This window comes from Panulirus ornatus, chromosome 58 (genome assembly GCF_036320965.1).
Source record: "Panulirus ornatus isolate Po-2019 chromosome 58, ASM3632096v1, whole genome shotgun sequence".
Taxonomy (NCBI): Eukaryota; Metazoa; Arthropoda; class Malacostraca; order Decapoda; family Palinuridae; genus Panulirus; species Panulirus ornatus.
Window position 1 is genome coordinate 29718619 of NC_092281.1, and position 8790 is coordinate 29727408.

The following is an 8790-nucleotide window of genomic DNA, read 5'->3' on the forward strand; positions in this document are numbered from 1 at the left end:
AGGACACATCCTTGTGGATCAACCTCGAGGTAGGGGAGTGGTTACCGGTGAGTAATACAGTGGAGTGACCAGACTTGGCCCGAGAGCTGAAGGTCCGGGTCTAGTGACTGCCTCCCAAGTCTAGTAGTGGGTGTTCGACCCCAGAGGAGACGATGAAGATATGAACTCTGCGTAACCTGCTGCTCGGTGGGAACCCACACACTTTATAAAGACTAATGGATGTAAGACTGAAGATAATTCCATAAATTTTCTTCCACACACACACACAGTAAAGTTGGTAATACGCATGCATAAGCATATTTCTTCAGATGAGTTGTTTGGCGTTAAGGAGGGCTTGTTATTATCCTAATAACCAACTGGATAATTACATACAGTAGTGTATTTTCGTCAGTTTGGCCATCATTTATCACATGCCTAAAATAGGACTTTCAGACTGTTCGCAGAGGAATTAGGAATTGCTTCGTCTCATTATTTCCAGACTGGAAGTAGAGAGAGATATTGTTATTGCATTCCTTGGTGTCTAAGGTGGCAAAGAAAACGGAAAGAAGGGATCAGGAATTTTTTCTTCTCAACTGGTTTCGACACCTGCAAGAGAATGTCCTGAAGAAGACTTGGTCGTAACTAGTTGAGAGGAATGAATTTCTGAATCGTTCTTTCAGTTTTCCTTGCTAACTTTTACCCATTGGTCGTTATGGATAACACTCTATAGCGTCTGTCTCTTGTCTGTAGAGACAACTCCGCGACTGATGATTCATACAGGTTTGAAATTTTGCTCAGACGATCCTTAGATTAAGAGCCAGTGTATTTGTGAAGACTGGGATATAGCAGAAGAAATGCAAAGGAATTTAAACAGCAACAGGCCATTGGATCCCTTCGAGACTGTTTGCATTAGTGGAGGATATCAGAAACTCACAGATTAATGTGGTAAGGTAGGGAGGCATACATGTAATTCAACAAGAAAAACCTGCATATTGTCTATGTGACTAAGGAGGCGAAATTATGTGAGTTTTGGACTTATACCGAAATATTAATCATCTCTGTCTCTCCCTCTGGTTGTGTCACGAATGTGATGTCTGAACGTTGGCCTGCATAAACCATGTTGACTTTCGATCACATATGATGATACTGAAGTTGGAGCCAAATAACGAACTTGTTTAATTGACTGTGCGTATGTCCCAACCCGATTCGAATCACGAGCTTTGCGCAATCTTGATTAGACTTGATGAAGTTGGTTGTTCATTTTGTTAATCACCAGCACACAACCAAGCGTCCATGGACACTAATATGTATGAACCTGTTAACTTTGGTGGATATTGTTGGGCATTGATCAGTGTATAGACATTATCAATATCAGGGATCATCTACTCTGCTTCACAGATGAACAAGAACCACACATTAAGACGTGTGTCAGTAGCTACATACTCAACCATCACTCTCTCTCTTCTCTCTCTCTCTCTCTCTCTCTCTCTCTCTCTCTCTCTCTCTCTCTCTCTCTCTCTCTCTCTCTCTCTCTCTCTCTCTCTCTCTCACCACTAGCATTACAGAATGATGTTGGATTTTCAATCACCTGGACGCGATGACGTACACAGTCTATTCATAGGTGAAGTTATGAGCTAGAGCCTTTGAGCATACTAATGCACTCGTTGTCAAGTCTGGTCCGAAGCCTAGAACATTTTCACTGGGTTTGCTGAGGTTGTATTTTCATTAAACTTCATGAGGGCGTCATCACGCGTCTGGTTGATCCCCACTGCTCATTTTAAGATGCACTTACTAACGCATTCGCACGCCCCTCTGTATAAACACGCCTGCAGCTTTACACTTTCGTCGCGAGGTTTGCAGAATCTTGCTCAGTTTTGATCTGACTTTGGTGTTATCATTGATTATCACTTCCCGTCAAAGGAGGAAGTTGGGTCACGCTTCCTAAAGCGTGTCCTGTCTTTATCTATGATAAATAATATCCTTTTTAGTCGTACTTTGTGTTCTTGACTTGTTCTTTAAAGCCACACATGTTCACGTGGATATCACAACTTTGCAGCTGATGATTTCCTTGGCTCTGTGAGGTTTATTTTATATTTTTCGAGCATAAGGTTAATTTTTTAACCCTAGATTATACTTTTTATCATTTCTTCAGATCAGTTTCGATGATGGAACTGCATGGTACCTCCATATTTGTACCCTGAAACTGTAGTTTATATAATCACTTGCTTTGTAAAGTTATGTGTATGTTTAGACTGTATTGAGACTGTTCTGGTGAGATATCATGGCATGGTGTCGTTCATGTCGCCTTAGCATGGCTCTGATGCGGGTGGGTTTACCGACATCTTGTACCGCATGGGGGACGATAATGAGGGCCGGAGAACACCATAGTCCTTCAGTGACGGCAGCTGCTACCAGTCTCGTTTGTAGGTGTTGTTCCTGGATGAAGGGGACTGCGCGCATGCTGGCACTACAGCCCCTTGGATCAGTTTTTTTTTTTTTTTATTCACGGGTGATATTCTCGTTAATTAAGGCCTCTTGATAAAAATGGGCTGTTGTGCAGAGGGAGGTGCAAGTTTATGAGGCGCGTTAAGGTAATTTGATCTGACGACGAGTAATGTTTCATGTCGGCTGTAATTAGTGCACGCACCTCATTACTACAGCGACGCAATGCACCGTGTACAGGGAAATGTAATACAGGACATGTACACTGAAATACTATACACCGTGTATACATACTGACGCTCTGTCACGCCGTACAACATAAGTGCACACATCACACATGCACGTATTTACTACACACACAAACACACCCTGCGCCACACAGCATATATCACGTCATCCTCCGTGAGAGAAGAATCTTATGAACTGTTGAATCATAGAGAAAGCTTAGCGAATCGGTGTTAAAAACAACAGTTATTACACCCACATCGTTTCTCCTACATATCCTTCATAACCCCGCGTCAGCCAGATCTGCAAGAATCACGACCTTTGCCACCAATCGCTTCTTCGTAATTCCCTCACTGCCTCTACCCTCTGCATATCCACCTATGCCTTGCCTCCAGAGCTGAGTCATTACTCAACGAGCAACTTCAATAACACTTTAAAAGGACTTCTATCCGGGTGGACGGGGGAGCATTAGCATGTAAAGGCTAGCAAACCACGGAGAACTGCGTGGAGATTTAACAGAGAGGGATGGAAGCGTTATTGATGTTTCCAGTGGGATTTACGTAGAACGATTAACGAAACCATGAGTGAGGCGAGTCACCAGTGTGAACGATCAAGAGAAAACAAACCTCCTTTGAAGGGTAGGGTGTGTGACTGGAAGAACTGAGGAGGAGGCACAGGTGTGTCTGTAGAGTTACTGAGGAGTGTCCATATTGGGGGATCTGTGAGCTCGGGGTTAGCGGAGGGAGTTGGAGGAGAAGAGCCGTGGGACGAACAAGAGATGCAAGAAGAAATGATGCAAAAACGAGTGAGGATGGGAAGAATGATGAAGAAGGTAGGTGAGAGAGAAAGAGATGATCTAGTGGAGGGATAGAAGTCAGATAAGAAAGAGGGTTATGAGGAAGTAGTGTGTTTGTGTGTGTACGTGTGTGTGTACGTGTGTGTACGTGTGTGTGTGTGTGTGTGTTAGTGAGTTACGGGCGTGGATGAGGGTAGGTGGGAGTGGTGGTGGGGAGTAGTATAGGGTGTGGTCCGAGGACACCCGGGTTGGTAGGTGGCCATGAGCTTCACTCTGGCAACACACCCGGACCACTCCCAACCAGCAGCCTCACCCCACCCTGCCTCTGCTCCACCCAGCGAGCAGCACTCGTCAGGCGAACCTTCGTATGTTTTCGTTCCTTGAGCCAACGTTGCTGCTTACAATTGGTCGCTGTATCCTGGTTTGCAAGTGGTATGATATGCCAGTAGAAGACCACTGACAGATCTCTGCAGACGATGGTCGCATCGGTGAAGATGTCCGTCCCCAGCTTTGGAAGTAAGGGCGTCGCCTTCCAGCAAAGGCTGACCTCCCCTGGGTGAGTGGCTGGCAATGACCATGAAACCACACCCTCGCCAAACCACTTTTCTCTCTCTCTCTCTCTCTCTCTCTCTCTCTCTCTCTCTCTCTCTCTCTCTCTCTCTCTCTCTCTCTCTCTGGATGCCGTGAAGCAGATTCTCTCCGAAGCGTTTTTTCTTATCCATATTTTTACCTTGGTGAATCTTTGTTTGTGCTGGGGATATTTGGACTTGAGCCACGTGGACGACCAGCTTGGGTAATGATGACAGTGTGGATCGTGCGAGTTGTCAATGTCTCTTATCCATTGCATTTTAGTTTGTGCTTTTTTGTGTTATTGTACGAGTGGATTGTGACTGTTAAGTATTAAGGTTGATTTCGTACCGAAAGAAATTTATCTAACAAAGGTTATTTTCACACTTAATTTCTGTCCTTTATATTTTTGGTTTTTAAGTTAGTGGTTTACTGATAAACTGTATCATCGTTCTGGCACGATGAAGATTTGAAGGGAAATGATATAAAAGGCATATAGTGAGCAACTGAAATTTATTCTTCCTTCAGGAGAGCCAGAGAATAGTACAGATTGTACAGATGTTGATATTTACAGCGGGACTGCGGCGTCACTCTACCACTGCAGGTGGCAGTGGAGCTGACGCTGCCTCCCGAGGGAGACTCAGTGTTAGACGGTGACGACGGGGCCGGTCCAAGGGGCAGCACCGTAGGCGAAAGGAGCAGCTACATGGTGCTGCACGTGACGGGATGGGGAACTGGCACTGGCACATTGTAGGGCTCGGGTACGGCGTAAGGCTGAGGCACGGCATAAGGCTCGGGCACGTAGGAGTGGTGGATGGGGGTCACTTCCTTGGTCTCGTAGACGGGCTTGGGCACAGCAACGTCGAAGGTCTTCTCGTAGATCTTGAGTTCAGGACGGACCTCAGTGACCTGGGGAGTGAAGGAGTAGTGAGCGCGGCCAAGAGCCTTGACGGGGATGCGCTGGACCAGCTCTTCAGGGGCGGGGGCGTCTCCAGCTGGCACAGGTGCTGGCACGTTCAGGTTCAAGTTGGAGTAGGTGAGAGCCGCGGGGGCCACAGCCACAGGGGCCACGGCAGGGACCTCGAGGGCCTTGACCTGAGCTAGAGGGAGAGCAGGAGCAATAGCAGGGTGGGCGATGGGGGCGGCGAGGATGGGAAGGCTCTTCACGTCAACCTCAACAGGTTCAGGTGCGGCGACGGTGTGTTCCACTTGACGAAGCTCACCCTGGACGGTGTACCCGGGGACGGCTGCGGCCACAGGGTGGGCCAGAGCCACTGCCCCTCCTACTGCCTTGAGCTCCACATCAGTAGGTACATGAGCCGTCACCTCATGCTGCACAGCCAAAGGCGCGGCCAAGGGCAGGTGCGCGGCGTGGATAGCCAAAGTGCTTGCGGCCGGTGCGGCCACACAGCCCGCAACCAACAAGGGAAGGAGTACCTGTGGGGGAAACAACGTTGAAATGGTCGTTCACATAACCAATTCCGTTACAGATGTTAGTGACCCTACTGTAAGTCAGTAACCAGTGTTTACACTGTTACTTATGGGTAGTGTATACAAGGACCACCTGTTAATGCCTGTTCCTCAAGTTCCATTGACTCTGCAGAGAGAGAGAGAGAGAGAGAGAGAGAGAGAGAGAGAGAGAGAGAGAGAGAGAGAGAGAGAGAGAGAGAGAGAGAGAGATGCTGCAGGGGATCAAGAGTTATGTAAGAGAGTGAGGAAGTAAACCTTAGGAGATTTGGAGTGAGCTGTTGGACCCTTGGGTATTCCAGACCACGGTGACAGGCTTGCAGTAAAGTCAGGCGTGAGTCGGAACTGTAGACGAAATTGCAAGACAAAATCTGACGATTCAAAGTAGCGTATAACTGGATGTGGTGTGTAATGTTGCGTTTAGTGAGGATGATTCTATTGGGGTTATCACCGCGCAGGTTTATACTGCTCTTCAGCGGAATGTAAAACCTTTCACACTCGTTGCAAACTATATAAACAAGAAAAAAATTGGGATCACAGAATCTAAACCTGAGAACCTTATTAAATGAAGGCGAAAAGTAAGGTAACAGCCCATGTCGATGAAGCCATGTGCCCAGACATGAACACCTCTGGATAGACTCGATTCTAATACAAGCTGTCGGTTGTCTGGACCTGTCCTGTCTTTAGTGTTTTACCCCAGTTAAAGCTGGCACCCATTTAACAGCCAACCAGAGAAAGGATGAACAGCTGGGTGAACTGTGCGCTCCTGCCCGCGTTTGGGTCGAATCTTGGCCAATGGATAAATCAATGCTAACCACAACAATTAGTCAGTCGGAACTACGTAATGGCATTTCTTAACCGAATGTCAGAAAGAGGATCATTGCTTATACTGTAGATCACAAACATGGGTATGAAGCGGTGGATAAAAACTGCGGTGCACGTTGCTCGTGTTCACTCACCAGTGGGTTCATATCGTCTGGAAGTCGTCGTACTTCTGGTCTGCCTGGGGATGGTCGTGGTCGGCTTATATACGAAGATTCCGCGACCTCTGTCCTTGTGGAGGTGTCGACCACGCCCACTGGAGCATCCCTCTTTGGCACCCACGCCCGCCAACGTCAGGAGCTGTGCTGTCCCTACCACTCACCACTAATAAGGAACTCTCCTCTTCCTCTCTCTACTTCTCATTTATGTCAATGTATTTTCTAGGGTTTACCACTCACTCATTTTTTCTCCACTATCATCTCTTTTGCGTACTCCTTTCTCCCTTTTCTTTGCAAAGATATACGTAAACGCTTGCTTTCATGCACAGGAGTTGAAAATCCATTTTTTTTTCTTATTAGATTTTGAAAAGCCTCAGTTCACCATACACGTTGATGATTGTTCTCCTTCTTTCACATTTGAACCAAAATTTGCTCAGAAACAGAGGCTCTGTGGTACACTAGTGAATGAAGTGAAGCCAGGAGGCCAAATAGTAGACAGTGGAGTGAAAGGTAGCCTATCAGGAGTGCCTCACTCCGCGACGTTTTAACTATTCCACTTTCAGAAGATTGACTGTGTAGGCGCGAGAGCAGGTCAAACTAAGGGCAGAACAGAACCGAACTTGTTCAGTTCCCTGACAGTAGTCTGTACACTGCAGGATCTGTAGTTACGCACACATTGTAAGAATTTACATGCATTGGTAGGTTGTGTGAATAAGGCTTTTGTTCCGTCGGTTTGTCTTGTAATGCTTCGGTATCCCGATATGTCACATGACACAGCAGACTCCAGAGCTAAGACACCTACGAACGAGCTCAGGAGTTCATGACTAAGTGTAAAGTTTTAAGTAGTGCGACGGAGACTGATGTAGAAACATTGTGATTAGATTGGGAATCATTCTAGCGTTTTCTCATTAAAACGCCTGAGTATCCTCCTCAGATTTCAGAAGTGTTGAATGTTATGAAATAATACATAAGCAACAGTACACCTGGTATACTCTTGGGTCGTGTGACTATGTTTCTGCCAATAACTAACTCTCATGTATCATGAATTTCGTATTTTGGTTCACACTCGGTGAAAATGATGGCAGATGTCTGCCTTCCAGAGATGAATGTAAAGAAACACTTCTCGTGTAACAGTAATTGTCAGGGAAATGGAAATTGGCTTTGCATAAGTGCTTTGAATTGAACTTGTGATGGAGATGATTAAGGTTAAATACATTCATTGTCACTCCTTCGTGTTACATCACAGAAAGCCACGAGAACAATGCCTAACTCTAACGTAAGTCAAAATGACTTGATGCTTATTCAGAGACTCGTTCTGCATCTATTTTTTTTTCTTTTTACTAAATTGCTGTTGATAGGTCCTGTCTCTATCATATTCAATCTGCCCTGAGCTGCAGGTCATGTAAAGTAATTAATATGTGACAGGTTAGCGTCTATATGTGTTCTATCTTTGCATCTTGTATATTCAATCATCTTAGCCCTTGTCATCTTTACCCCTGTTTCTCTTCCCTGGGTAGGCAGTGTGCCTTCTTCACGTCTCCTTGTACCTCCTTCAGAACTTTAATATCCTTCTCCTTCATATTATTAGAGGGATTAATGCAGCTTAGCCGCCCTCTTACTTTTAGTTTCTGTAAGCGCCTTTGGATCCTACTTAAGACTCTCGTGTAGAAGCTTAAACCTAAATCAAATACCTTTAGCCCTTAAATGACGATATTCGCTATAATGGCGATATTAATTTAGACAGCAAGGCCATACACGAGGTCAGGAGGTATATGCAGGTCCCAGACGGCACTGTAGAATTTTGTCATACGGATCTGTATACATCAGATACATTGCTACAAGAAATCATGAATCCACCTAATTCTGAAGCAAGATATTGAACTAAAAGCTCATTGAAACGCTCCTACTTACATCAGAATCATATTAAAGGGACTGCTTCACTTTACTGTCTGTACTGATGTTACCTATTTCAGAAAAAAGTACCTGAAAAGAAAAATCTGACTTCTGTTAACCACAAAATTCTGACGCCATGGTCTTACCATCTCACGATCAGATGAGGTAACCATCAAAACTTTTTGTTTCCACTGCCGTTAAATGGTGAAGTGACCGTGACTAGTTTATAACAATTTGGGGGACCAGTAGATTATTATATATTTATATAATATATATATATATATATATATATATATATATATATATATATATATATATATATATATATATATATATATATATATATATATATATATACACTTGGTTTTCCCAAACAGTTTGTACAAAATGATTTTTGGCCACGGTATCACAGTTCTAGTATTCTCTTAGTGTCAGCCTGAG

At 44.9% G+C, this 8790-nt stretch overlaps 1 pseudogene; it reads right to left on the reverse strand.

The window, feature by feature from the left end:
* Nucleotides 1–4505: 4505 nt before the first annotated feature.
* LOC139766697 (uncharacterized) lies at nt 4506–6581 on the reverse strand (annotated as a pseudogene).
* Nucleotides 6582–8790: the final 2209 nt, after the last annotated feature.